Source organism: Zingiber officinale, chromosome 1B (assembly GCF_018446385.1).
Source record: "Zingiber officinale cultivar Zhangliang chromosome 1B, Zo_v1.1, whole genome shotgun sequence".
In the NCBI taxonomy this organism is placed as follows: Eukaryota; Viridiplantae; Streptophyta; class Magnoliopsida; order Zingiberales; family Zingiberaceae; genus Zingiber; species Zingiber officinale.
This window is the reverse complement of record NC_055986.1, coordinates 17,632,095-17,647,423: the sequence shown is the minus strand read 5'-3', so window position 1 is coordinate 17,647,423 and position 15,329 is coordinate 17,632,095.

Genomic DNA, 15,329 nt, shown 5'->3' with positions numbered 1-15,329 from the left:
TTAAAAAAAACAACATTTTGAAAACAAGGGATACTTTGAAATATAACTTTTCAATATATTTTGAAAGCCCTTTTTTTAAAAAAAAGATATAAGAGAAGTTTTCAAAAATCGAACGGTAAAACTTTAAGTAAGAACTTAAAACCTATTTTTAAAGTTGTATTTAGGACTTATCATTTTAATAATTTTTGAAATAAAGTTTTACAAAATCTTTTCAATAATAAGTCTCCTCCTGAAGTCAACACTTCCCCTGAAGTCAACACTCCTACTTAAGCTAAGATTGGGGTTTGGGTATGTTAAGTTTCAAGGCCTTAGCACATTTTTATACCTAAGTATTTTTGGGGAATTTTAGTGTTAGTAACACTTATGTTTATCAAGTGTATTGTTTGCATAAGAATTTTTATATACTTGCTTATATAAGTTTGATTAAAATAAGGTTATTTAAATTAATCCATAATAAGTTAAGAGTTGATTTGTTACTAACTCAATAATAAGTAACTCAATTTAATACTTATTTAATTAAAACAACTTAAATTTTGTATTAATTTATTGATTTAATGAAAGTCTTAGTTATAATATATTTATTTCACTTTTTTGTTTTTAGATTTAAGTATTAATTCAAAGCTAAATTTATTAAAGTTATTAAACCAAGTTAAGTAATTTTAATATTCTTTAATTAAGATAAAGTAGTTAAAATTCTAATTAATATTTTAATGTAAAATCAACTTTGATTTAAAATGATTTAGAGTAAAGTTAACTACGTGAAAAAAGAAATTAAAAGGTTACTTGGTCTGTCCAGTCAATCAGCGTGCTCCACATTACGTCGGGATAGAATTTTATATTCCGGGCGCCCAGACCACCATTCTCCAGCAACTCAATTTCCTGCAAGAAAAGGTTAGTCCGAGGCAAATGTAAATTATACTACCCTACAAAACAAAGTATTAGCACAATTATAGAGTAATAATTAGATTTCATCTCACTGAGACCGGAATCAAATCACAATCTCAACTTAGATTTCTGAAGTGATTCTAAGTTGGATCGATGCCTAAGTTCTCTAACTAGGAACGTGTCCTCACCAAGTCACTCTCCTCAAGTGACTTACCTTAACTTATCTGCCAGACATCCGGTCAGCCCATCGACCTGTCTGGACTTCGTGCAAGCTATCAGGTCAGCCCATCGACCTAGCTGGACTTCGTGCCAGACATCCGGTCAGCCCGTCGACTTGTCTGGACTTCGTGCCAACTATCAGGTCAGCCCGTCGACCTAGCTGGACTTCGTGCCAGACATCCGGTCAGCCCATCAACCTGTCTGGACTTCTCTTGTACACTTAGTCAAAGTGTTAGATCACTACGAAACTAACTTAACCTACTTTGTCATTCATCAAAACCAGAGTTAGACCGTTAGTGCTAACCGCACCAACATATAGTAGTTGTTGAAGGTTGCTTGGTCGAGTCTGCCTTATATAGGTTGTGGAAGGCACCTTCAACTGGTCAAACTCTATCCCAAATGGCTCGACTCTTATCAGTGATGACATCCAAGTTTATCCTGCAGAAGGAGACTTCCATGGCCATAGAAGGTGCCTTCTATGAATAGTGCGAAGGCGCCTTCCATATCCATGGAAGGCGCCTTCAGACATTGTTCACCCGAAGGTAATTTCCTTTTTTTGTCCTACAAAACAATGTTAGTCCAATAAATTTGCAAGATAAGTGTTAGCATAATTATAATTAAAGAATAGTAATTAATTCCTGTCCTCCCAAGACCAGGAACTAGTCAAGTTCTCAACTTAGGGATCCCAAATGGACTTAAACTGGATCGACGTCTACTATCCCTTCAATCGGGACGCGCCCTCACTTGGTCACTCTCCTCCAATGACTTACCTTAACTTACCAGTTTACTAAATATCTGGTCAGCTCGTCGACCTATCTGGATTTTAAGCCAACTATCCGGTCAGCCCGTTCACCTAGATGGACTCCCTTAGAACTGTCAACTCCTGCACACTGGGTTAGTACAATAGATAAAATAGTAAAGTAAAATAGTGTCAATATATTTCAAGATTCGTTGGTCCGGTCGACCGTGCGTCGATCACACATTACATAGGGTTACCTTCCTATGGTTGCCTAGCTTCACTCACTAGGACTTCCATTGCCTAGCTTCACTCACTAGTGTTAGGACCGATGATCGCGGCTAGAGAGGGGGGTGTGAATAGCCACCCCAAATCGTTCGTTTCTTTCTACAAATCAGGTTAGCGCAGCGGAAAATAAAACAATAGAAACGAAAATAAGGAAGAGCAAACCTCAACGCGATGATGTAACGAGGTTCGGAGATGAAACTCCTACTCCTCGGCGTGTCCATAAGGTGGACAAAGCCTACCAATCCGTCGGTGGATGAGACCCCGGAAACCCGGCTAATAATCACTTCTTCTGGGTGCAGAAACCTCGCCACAATAACTTGCAACAACAAGATAGAAATACAGCAAGAAATACAAACAATATGAATGTAAAACACCTTGCTTGCCTTCGACTGGTTTCCGTTGACGAAGCAACAACTTCACGGAAGAACAGCAGCAGCTGACCGGCCGGGGAAGCTCACACGAAGCTTCATGAAGCAGAGAGCTCAGCAAAGCTCAAGCAGAAATACTTCAGCAGTCAGTAGGAAGAAGAGGAAGAAGAGTTACTGCACTGTAGAAGCCTCAGCCTCTTATACCTGCATCCACCTGCGAAGAAGAAGCCAGAAACAGAAGACCGTTGGCTCACAACGGATAGTTCTGGACCGATCAGGCTGGAGCCTGATCGGTCCAGGGAACCTCTGATCGGTCCTGGGGACCAATCAGGCCCAAGTCTGATCAGTCCTGGGGACCGATCAAGCCCCAGTCTGATCGGTCCCCGGACCGATCCCACCTCTCTGTAAGAGAGGTGGCTGCGTCTCTGATCGGTCGTGGTGACCGATCAGACTCCCTGCTGATCGGTCCCCAGACCGATCACCGCTTTCCCACATGGCTGGAGCGATCGGTCCGTGACCGATCAGTGTCTGATACATAACTTTTTCAGTATGGTTACTGATCGGTCACCAGATCGATCCAGATACCCAGTGTATCACTGGATCGATCCACTGATCGATCCAGAGCTTGATTTTCGCCCAAACCAAGTCCCAAGCCTTCCAAACCAACATCTGGTCAACCTTGACCTGTTGGTACATCATGCTTAGCATCCGGTCACTCCCTTGACCTGCTAAGACTCCCCACCAAGTGTCCGGTCAATCCCTTTGACCCACTTGGACTTTTCTCTTCGTGTCAAGTATCCGGTCACTCCCTTGACCTACTTGACCTTCTCAACACCAGATTTCTGATCTCCCTTGATCCATCTGGATTTTCCCTTGCCCGGCTTCACTCACCAGGACTCTCACCTAGCTTCACTCACTAGGGTTTTCACCTGGCTTCACTCACCAGGATTTCCAATCTGCCCGGCTTCACTCACCGGGACTTTCCAACTGCCTGGCTTCACTCACCAGAACTTTCCCACTGCCTGGCTTCACTCACCAGGACTTTCACCTAGCTTTACTCTCTAGGGTTTTCACAACTGCCTGGCTTCACTCACCAGGACTTTTCCACTGCCTGGCTTCACTCACCAGGACTTTCCCACTGCCTGGCTTCACTCACCAGGACTTATCCGTCTGCCTGGCTTCACTCACCAGGACTTTCCACATCTGGTCCAGAGAATGAGCTACCGAGCCCTCTCTGACCACAGTTCGGAGAACGAGCTACCGAGCCCTCTCCGACTTCCATCCGGTCCAGAGAACGAGCTCCCGAGCCCTCTCTGACCACAGTCCGGAGAACGAGCTACCGAGCCCTCTCCGACTTCCCATGTGTCAATCTTCCATACTTGGACTTCTCCGTGCCAAGTCTCCATACTTGGACTTTTCCCGTGCCAAGCTCCCTGCTTGGACTTTTCACCATGCCAAACTCCCTGCTTGGACTTTTCCCATGCCAAGCTCCCTGCTTGGACTTTTCCGAGTCAAGTCAACTCACCTTGGGTCAACCAGGTCAACTTTGACCAAAGGTTGCACCCACAATCTCCCATCAAAATACAACTCTTTTGTTCTTATCAAACATCAAATACAACTCGAGTCAGGTCAACTCGAGTCGGGTCAACCAGGTTAACCTTGATCTAAGGTTGCACCAACAATCTCCCCCTTTTTGATGTTTGACAATACCTTTAAGTTAGGCTGATCCAATAGCCTCAACTTTCCTCATGCCACTAGGTAATGAAACATAAGTTACAACCTTACATTCTCCTTCTAAGAAGGCAACCTCCTTCTTAGATAATGAAGGCCTAACTTAAACCCTTCATTCTCCCCCTATTGGCACACATCAACAAACTCTCCCCCTGAAGAGTAAGTTATCGTTGTTCACAACTTCACTCGTCGTGATCAACAAACTCTCCCACTAACTCCAATGTTCTTCCTTGAACATTCTCTAGACATTCTTCCCCTTTTTGACACACATCAAAAGGAGTGAATCAAGGTCAAGAGTTTCTTCCTAATGAAAGTCCCATACCTTTCATTGAAACCCTTAATTTCCCCCTTGATACTAAATTCAACAATCAACTTAGTGATAATCCCATATCACTCATCCTCAAAAATTTCGACGAGTAAAAACTCCCCCTAAAAGTCAACTCCTCCTTGACTAATAGGTAAAACTCCCCCTAAAGGTCAACTCCCCCTTGACCATTGCACCAACAATGTCTTGGAGAGTTTCAAACCTTTATAAATCCAAAACACCAACTCCCAGCTGAAATTTCAGACAAAACAGTCGAAAATCAGCAAGTTGGCACGCGCTGATCGGTCACCAGACCGATCAGCCTTCACTGGATCGGTCACCAGACCGATCCACACTCTCATGGGTCGGTCCTAGTGACCGATCCACACTGACCTGGACCGATCAGGGAACCTCCTGATCGGTCCACGACCTTTGATTTCTGATTTTCTGAATTTTTCTTCTCCCAAAATTCAGAAACCTCTAGAAAATTACAGAAAATTCCAAAAATTGTGAAATTTTGAGGATACATTCCTCATAACATATACTATCATGAAAAAATAATTTTCTATGAAAATAACTTTCATTTTTCAATCTTGATACAAAGTTCAAAAGTCTTTGAAATAGCTCAAAGTTAACTTATCTTTGTATCAACTTGTTCAATGATGAATGCTATTACTAGAAAACCTTCATCAAGGTTTTTCAAATCAATTTTGAAATGATTTTAAACCATTTAATTTAGGACCACAATCTTTGGGCTAAATGTACATGACTTGTACACAAGCTTTCCCTATGATCCTCAATTTCGAATTAGGCTCATCTAGGCACAAGAACTATGCACCTTGATCCTAACTCATCATCCTAATATCTCACACATATCTAAGGTGTATCAAAAACACATCCAAGTCAATTTTGATGTGAGATATGGATTTAGGTTAGCTTATTCTAAGTTCTCATGCATTTTTCTAAACAACAATTTGATCTCCATATCAAATTGTGTTTCTTATACTTATATCAATTTCATTGATTATAAATGCAAGAAATGATGACATGGCATAAAATGATATCATCAATGGAAACATGTGCCAATGTCATGATGTCATGGCATAAAGTATGAAACTTAAATAAAGCATGACATTTAAACTAACCTAAGCATTATCATGACATTTTAAATGATTATAAAATAAATATGATGTCATGACATGGCATATGGCAAACAATATATGGCAAATAACATGTAAAGGTATAGAAAATACCTAATTCTAGCCTTAGTTGCCATTTTTGATAATTTTTATCATTTTGCCATAAAATTCTATATTCCTAAGTGTAATAGACCTAAAATCATATCCTCAAGACTTTTAGGTCACTATGTGCCAATTAGATTGACTCTAGAAAATTCCTCAAATTTGATTTGCACATCCTAATCACCTTAGGAATAATTCTTAATTTCATTTTCAAGGCTTGATCACACCTTGAAAATTCCTAAAGTGCCACCTTTTGCCATGATTAGGTTAACTACCTAGTCAAGTAAGGTTGACACACCCTAACTCATCTAGCATGATGAAATCACGCTCCTAGGAACCCAATACCTATTGGAGCTCATTGGGTTCACTAAATATTCACTAGGGATGACTTCCCTAGCAACCCTCCTAATGACCCTCCTAGGCTTTGAAGCCTTGGTCATTTGGGTCTCATCAAGATCAACTCTAGGGGTGACTCCCCTTGTGACCTTGGTGATGGTCTTCCTAGCCCTAGATTTTGTTCCATAATCGAATGGAACATTGTGATAAGTGGGCTTGACCATTTGGGACTTAGGTTTGTGACCCAAACCTTTCTTGTCCTTGGACATTGGTTTTTGACCCTTAAATCCTAGAGATGACTTCTCCAAGTTCTTAAGAGCCTTTTCCAAAGTATCAAGTCTTGACCTCAAGACTTGATTCTCCTTCTCTAATACCTCAATTTTAAATTTTTCATTTTTCTTTGAGGTGTTCCTAGGCATGTGTCTAGTTGTTTTGGGGTTTCTACCTAGGTTCTCCCTAACCTTAGATGAACTAATCCTAGGGTTGGTATTTCTAATGTTATCCTTATCTAGGCTCACATGTTTGGCACCTAAGCATGTGTATCGATTTCTATAATTATCATGCTTACCATTGTTATCAATTGCAATCAAACTACTTGCATGCATCTTATTAGAATTGCGATAATGAGCCTTAAAGGTTACCTTAGGGTTTGCCTTAGCTCCCCCTATCGATGTGCTTGGTTTCTTATCCTTGTGAGGTTGCCTCCCCCTCGGACATTGGCTCCGATAATGTCCCCTTCGCTTGCATTGGAAGCACACCACGTGCTCCTTGCTCTTGCGTATTGGGACTCCGGCTTCCTTGATCTTTGGCGCCGGTGGAGTCTTCCTAACCCTCTTTGGACACTTACTCTTGTAATGTCCATACTCCCTACACTCAAAGCACATTATGTGTAATTTATTTGAAATTGAAATGCTTGAGTTACCTAGGGTTGAGGATGGATGAAGACTTTCTTCTTCATCCCTTCCGGAGGTAGACGCTTCTTCCTCTTGCTCCATTCTTGAAGAAGAACTCTCCTCCTCTTCTTCCTTAGATGTTGAGTAGCCCTCAACTTCTAATTCCTCTTCTCCATAATGTGAGCTACTTGGCTCACTTGACTCCTCTTCATGGCTTGAAGTGGAGTTCCCCTCATGGAACTTAGCCAAGTTGTTCCACAACTCCTTGGCATTGTTATATCCACCTACCTTACACAAAATGTCATTAGGTAATGAAAATTCAAGAATTTTCGTTACCTCATCGTTGATTGTGGATTGGTGGATTTGCTCCTTCGTCCACTTTTTCTTCTCTAGGGTTTCTCCGTCTTTATCCACCGGATGAGTAAACCCTACCTGCACACAACTCCAATGAACTAGGTTAGTCATAATAAAGTACTTCATTCTTACCTTCCAAAACGCGAAGTCGTCGCGATCGTAGAAGGGTGGAATCGTGATGTCCTCTCCGAGTTGATCCATTCTCTAGCTCGTGCTCCCCCGGGTGTTGATCCAACGAAGAGCGACCTTGCTCTGATACCACTTGTTAGGACCGATGATCGTGGCTAGAGAGGGGGGTGTGAATAGCCACCCCAAATCGTTCGTTTCTTTCTACAAATCAGGTTAGCGCAGCGGAAAATAAAACAATAGAAACGAAAATAAGGAAGAGCAAACCTCAACGCGATGATGTAACGAGGTTCGGAGATGAAACTCCTACTCCTCGGCGTGTCCGTAAGGTGGACAAAGCCTACCAATCCGTCGGTGGATGAGACCCCGGAAACCCGGCTAATAATCACTCCTTCTGGGTGGAGAAACCTCGCCACAATAACTTGCAACAACAAGATAGAAATACAGCAAGAAATACAAACAATATGAATGTAAAACACCTTGCTTGCCTTCGACTAGTTTCCGTTGACGAAGCAGCAACTTCACGGAAGAACAGCAGCAGCTGACCAGCTGGGGAAGCTCACACGAAGCTTCACGAAGCAGAGAGCTCAGCAAAGCTCAAGCAGAAATACTTCAGCAGTCAGTAGGAAGAAGAGGAAGAAGAGTTACTGCACTGTAGAAGCCTCAGCCTCTTATACCTGCATCCACCTGCGAAGAAGAAGCCAGAAACAGAAGACCGTTGGCTCACAACGGATAGTTCTGGACCGATCAGGCTGGAGCCTGATCGGTCCAGGGAACCTCTGATCGGTCCTGGGGACCAATCAGGCCCAAGTCTGATCGGTCCTGGGGACCGATCAAGCCCCAGTCTGATCGGTCCCCGGACCGATCCCACCTCTCTGTAAGAGAGGTGGCCGATCTGATGATCGTAGCGGGCTCTGCGTGCCAGACTTACCTGATCGGTCCCCGCACCGATCAGCTTTCCCACAAGGCTGGACCCGATCGGTCCTTGACCGATCAGATAACACACAGAAGCTCACTGTGTGGTTACTGATCGGTCACCAGATCGATCCAGATACCCAGTGTATCACTGGATCGATCCACTGATCGATCCAGAGCTTGGTTTTCGCCCAAACCAAGTCCCAAGCCTTCCAAACCAACATCTGGTCAACCTTGACCTGTTGGTACATCATGCTTAGCATCCGGTCACTCCCTTGACCTGCTAAGACTCCCCACCAAGTGTCCGGTCAATCCCTTTGACCCACTTGGACTTTTCTCTTCGTGTCAAGTATCCGGTCACTCCCTTGACCTACTTGACCTTCTCAACACCAGATTTCTGATCTCCCTTGATCCATCTGGATTTTCCCTTGCCCGGCTTCACTCACCAGGACTCTCACCTAGCTTCACTCACTAGGGTTTTCACCTGGCTTCACTCACCAGGATTTCCAATCTGCCCGGCTTCACTCACCGGGACTTTCCAACTGCCTGGCTTCACTCACCAGGACTTTCCCACTGCCTGGCTTCACTCACCAGGACTTTCACATAGCTTTACTCACTAGGGTTTTCACAACTGCCTAGCTTCACTCACCAGGACTTTTCCACTGCCTGGCTTCACTCACCAGGACTTTCCACATCTGGTCCAGAGAACGAGCTACCGAGCCCTCTCTCACCACAGTTCGGAGAACGAGCTACCGAGCCCTCTCCGACTTCCATCCGGTCCAGAGAACGAGCTCCCGAGCCCTCTCTGACCACAGTCCGGAGAACGAGCTACCGAGCCCTCTCCGACTTCCCATGTGCCAATCTTCCATACTTGGACTTCTCCGTGCCAAGTCTCCATACTTGGACTTTTCCCGTGCCAAGCTCCCTGCTTGGACTTTTCACCATGCCAAACTCCCTGCTTGGACTTTTCCCATGCCAAGCTCCCTGCTTGGACTTTTCCGAGTCAGGTCAACTCACCTTGGGTCAACCAGGTCAACTTTGACCAAAGGTTGCACCCACAATCTCCCATCAAAATACAACTCTTTTGTTCTTGTCAAACATCAAAATACAACTCGAGTCAGGTCAACTCAAGTCGGGTCAACCAGGTCAACCTTGACCTAACGTTGCACCAACAACTAGGACTTCCTCCACCTAGCTTCACTCACTAGGGCTCAACTTCACTGACCAGGACTTTCACCACCTAGCTTCACTCAATAGGATTCAGCTTCACTGACCAGGACTTGCACCACCTAGCTTCACTCACTAGGACCCGACTTTACTCACCAGGACTTCTATTTGCCTAACCTTTAGTTAGGACTTCTCACTTGCCTCTCCTTCGGTTAAGACTTACCCTTACTAATCATTTAGTCCTTACTAGACTACTCTCTTCTAAACATCAAGTCCTGTTTAGATTAACCCTTGGCTAAACTGACCAGACTTAGGTGCATTGTCAAATATCAAAATCCTAGAGGTTAATTGCACCAACAATCTCTCCCTTTTGATGTTTGACAATTTTCTTAAGTTAGGCTTGGGTCTTTACGGGTTATATCTCAAAATTTGAGAGATTAGTTATTTTCCCCCTTTAACTTTTCTAACTTAAGATTACGATACCAGGTTCTCTCTCAAAATTTGAGAGATTAGTCACTTTCCTCCTTTAACTTTTCTAACTTAAGATTACTATCCCCCTTTGGTACACATCAAAAATATATAAACTTAAGATCACTCTTGATTGGGTTTTGCACAAACAATAACATTGGAAAGACATAATTAAGTGTTTCAAAATCGAGTGTTTTCAAAGTTGGTTGTCAAGGTAACTCTTTATAGTGAATGTTTAAAAATATTTTTCAGGGTGTTTTCACAAAAACATGTAAAGCAAAGAGTATTTCATAAAAGATTTTGAAAATAAGTTTTTAAACTCAGTTTCAAGGATTTACAAAACTAATTTTTGAATGAATTTTAAAAATGATATTTAATCTTTCAATCAGGACTCCCCCTTAACTTGACACATTCTTAGGACTTCCTATGTGTTTAGGGGGTTGATCCAAATTAAAAAAAAAAAACACTAAGTTTGAAGGTGTATTTTCAAAATATTTTTCAATACACTTGTCAAAAAGTAAAATAGTTTTGGAAATATTTTAAGAATATTTTTCAAATAAAGTTTGAGAAGATTTTTCAAAATATTTTCAATTGTATTTATAGATTTTTTTATTTTTTCAAATATTTTTACAAAAGTAATTTTTCAAAAGATTTTTCAAACACATTTCTCAAAAACACCTCCCCTTAACCTGACATACCCTAGTTATCCTTGTTGACCATAGGAAATTCTACCCAGGTGTTTAGGGGTCTATAAGTTTACGGTTAACTTTGAAGGATTTAGACATTGATTGCATGCCTTTGAGACCTATATAAGCAATAGTACTTGACTTAATTTTCTTTTTCTAGCATCTCAACTATTCTAGATTTTCAAACCTGATAAGCTTATGTGTTTAGAGAGATGCTTTAACACGTATTTTCAAAATTACTTAAGTATTCTAACTTTTGAAATGAAATTTCAGATAAACCTTGTGTTACATTTAAGTTAAATTTATGATAGTTTTGCATTAAATGATTTAGTTAAATTATTTTTAGAGCGAATTAATTGATTAGTTATTATGTTAAGATTGATGTAATAGCTAAATTTCCAATTTATTTGGATTAACTATAAGTTAATATAATTTAATCAATAAAAAAATTATAATTATTTTTGAATTAATAGTAAATATTGAATTAATTATTGAAAGTAATTAAGTTGAATAACTTACCGTAGTAATTAAGTTTGATTAATTGATCAAAATAATTAAAATTTATATTATTGAATGAATTATTAAATTAGGACTAACTAATTAAAATTTGAGTTAATTAATTATTAGTTAACTTAATTTAGATAAATTAATAGATTTTGAATTAAATAAGATGAATAATTATTGAATTTTAAATATAATTTATTTTAAATTAAAATTAAAATTTAAGTTTAAATTAAGAAGAAAAAATAAGTTTTAAAATTTTTTATTTTTAAATATAAAAATAAGTTTTAACGAATTTTTAAAATATTTTTTATAAAAAAAATAAAATGATTTTTTAAGGAAAATAACCATTTTAAAAGGATTTTTAAATAAATTTTTTAAAAAAATTTTAAAATAATTTTTAAAAATAATTTGTAAATAATTTGTAAATAATTTGTAAATAATTTTTATGTAATAATATAATTAATGCATGTTTAATTAAATTTTGATTTCAGGTTTTGATTAAATTCAAATTGGCTTTTATCTAATTTAATTTAATTTTTATTTTTATTTTTAAGTTTATTTTAAATTTAATTTTAAGCTTAATTTAATTTAGTTTAATTTTTATTTCTAAGTTTAATTTTTAATTTTTAGTTAAATAAATGTAAAATACGATGTCCAAATAATAATTAAAGAATAATATTATTTTATAAATAATCTTATTGATTTTTTCAGAAATTTTTAGAAATTTAGTAGAATTTAATCGGAGCTCGTATGTTGTATTTAGAGGGGATGCGTTTATTGGGCTGCGAGAAAACATCTTTGGAATACCCAAAATTAAGAGTTGATTAAGGAAAAAACTTAGTGTTTAATTAAGCTAACCCTAAGTTTATATTATATATATTTACCCTAATTCTTTCTCCTCTTTTATTTCTTCACACGAACCTACCTCTTCCCCGACGCCTCTCACCTCTTCGACACTGCAATCCCGCCGCTCACCTCTCCGACGCCACAATCCCGAGTTCGCCGGCACTAATCTGCTCACCGTTGGCCGAACTTTCCGTCTCCACGGATCGTCGGACGTTTGCTGCGGTTGTCCTTCTCTCCGAGTTGCTGCCCCGTGTCTAGCCATCCTCACCGCCCGATCTCCTTCGCCCTCTCCTTTCTTTCGGCATCTTCGCAGACTACCATGCGCCAATGCTTGGTCGCCGCTCCCGGATGTTGTCGATCTCCACGGCTAATAGCACCAAACGTGGCCACGACGGGGAGGAATCCAACCCTCTCCCGGTCCTTCTTTCTCTCGATCCCGCAGCACCCCATATTCATTGGACGTCGCCAATCGAGCTCTCTGTTCCCGATCTCCACTGTTGTGCCCTAGGCAGTTGTCAATCTCCTCTGCCTTGGACCGACATCAAGTTGGTCGGAAAGGAAGTTGCGGGTCTGGGTTTGTGGTGAGTGATTACAATGTTTTAGATTAGCAAGGATTGCCTTTAAGTTCTGTTTGGTTGTTGAGATTGTTGTGTGAACGATCATTCTTTTCCCTTGCTCATTAGGGGTATCTGGTGGTTGCATCCCCATCTGATAGTGGCGTTTCTTGGTCCTAGCAACTACTCCTTGCAGCAGTAACCATACCTGGCTGAGGATCTAATAGAGAAAAGTTGTGAGATTGAGGTAAGGATTAGGTATGAGCTTAATTGAATTCTGAAATTCTAGTTAGGAGATTCGTGTATTAGGTTAATTATCGATTGATTTGGATTTAGGTTAGCTATTTGTTGTATGAAGGGATTTGGTTGTGATCCTATGATTTGTTGCAGGACTTTGAATCGAGACAAAAGTACGTGGGATTGTTTAGCACAATCGACAGATAAAGGCGAGTACTTCTTGCTTTATCTCTTTAATATATATCGATCTTAGTGCATGAGCTATCTTTGGATAGAAATTATTTTTACCTTGACTCCACTCTTATTTTTCCTACGTTTGATACTTCCACTCAATCTTTGAGCTAGTCGTTTCTATATCTATACAATCTCTCGTTGATATCCATGATATTTAACATATATCGGATACTAGATACTGGATATATAGATATTAGATATCATGTTTACTTGCTTTGACTGCTATTTATTCATGTTTCTTATTGAGCATGTTGACTTCATTAGCATACCTGTTTCTATTTATATATATATAATGACTGTTGCATTTTATGCATCATGTCATTGCATGCATGCCGGTGACCATATCTCCCTTATGGTTGAGAGGGTCGTTGGCCAGACCCGCAAGCTCGGTCACTCATGGGTAGTGGTAGTTGAAGCGTGTCGCTTGTCCTGTCGTGTCATACTCGGCCACTCATGGGTAGTGGCGGCTGGAGTTGCGAGCAACAGGGACCCTATTATTACATAGCTAGATAACTACTATGCAGACTGTCCACTCGGTCACTCGAGAGTAGTGACGGCTGGAGTGTCGTACAGTTGTCATTAATCCGGCCTCTCGACCATACAGGGGTCGTGCTGCATAAAGGTGGGCGGGTGACCATCCGTGCATACGATGTTGTTATTGTACTTATACTATTGTTGCTTACTTATTCTGTTGTTGCTTATTTATATTGTTGTTGCTTATTTATGCTGTGGCATTAGTATATCCATATGTTAGATATGCTTATTTATGTTGAATTATATACCTATGGTATGTGTTTAGACACTGACTTACTTATTGTTAATATGTATATACCTCACATGTTACCCATGTAGTATGAGCAGTATTGTAGCAGGTCTTTGCTATACCTAACCTCCTATTACTAGCCTAGGATATGATTTCAGGTTTGGACATTTATCTTGATATCATGGTAGTATCTGCTATTTTTCCTATGAGACTGTATACCTTTGTATCTCTAGTTCTTTCCTATACTCATGCACTATCTGTCTATTACCCGCTGAGTCTTTATACTCACCACCCCGTAAACTGGTTATTTCGCCAGGTAGCAGGTAAAGGATTTATGGAGTCGCCTGGAGGTCTTGTCCGCTAGTCCCACGTCACATTCGAGGGCAATCTTATGATTTTGGTATTCCTTACGCTATTTGTATTTTGGTTTTGTACTTGTTCTTGTATTTGTGTATTCTATTATTTGGAGTATTGTTTGGTGTATCTTGTTGTTCTGGTATTTTATGTTCCTTATGTTGTAATTTCCATTGTGTTATGTTTCAGCCGTGTGGGATGCATATTAAATCTGCGTGGTTGTGTTATTTATCCAGCCATGTGGGTTGTTATATACTGCTGATAAGTATGTCTGTGGTTATATGTACTTATGCTTCATATTGTCACAAGTACAGGAGAGATGCTGTCGAAATATTGTCACCAGTACAGGGGACAGACTTTCTTTGGATAAACTTTTTGGATATGGTGAGTCACCTGGACATCATTAGAGTAATCATGCATTCGAGATTTTCTAAATAGTTCCTATCCACTAAACTTAGTACAAAACCTTGGTCTAACTAGTTAGGATCCATAAGGGGTAGATTCAGTTAGTTCCACTAAGCCAAATACACCATGTCGAAGTCATATATTCTTAGACATGCATAGACAGAGTTTCCCTAACTTACTATCATCCAAACCCACCAGTACTTTTGTCAAGTTAAATTATTGTTCCTATTTAAGCTACTCCTAATTACCCAACCGGATAGATTATTATTTTGGAGATGCCAACTAATTTGGAACTTCCCATGAATTATTGAATATTTCTTTTAATTTATTTAAATATTTAAGTTTTAAGTATTTTAATGTACATTTTATGTATTTTAATTTGTGTTTCTGATTTAGATTCAGTTTGTTATTACATTTGTTGATTAGTTTCATAATCAAGAGATACTTGGTTATATCTTGGTTTTTTTATTTAAATTTAGTTTAGACTTATAATTCAAGTCTAGATTTAATGATTTGGTGGGATTATTGATTATTGTTTTTAGTTTATGAATTTTGTTTTACAAAAGATTGATTTATTTTTTTAATTTCCTAAACCTTGAATATGAAATTTTAAAGATTAAAAAAAATATTTTCTAAATTCCTATTTAGATTTTTATTAGTTAATTTATTTGATTGAGCATGCATATCTAATTGTTGAAGTAAATCCAAACTAGAG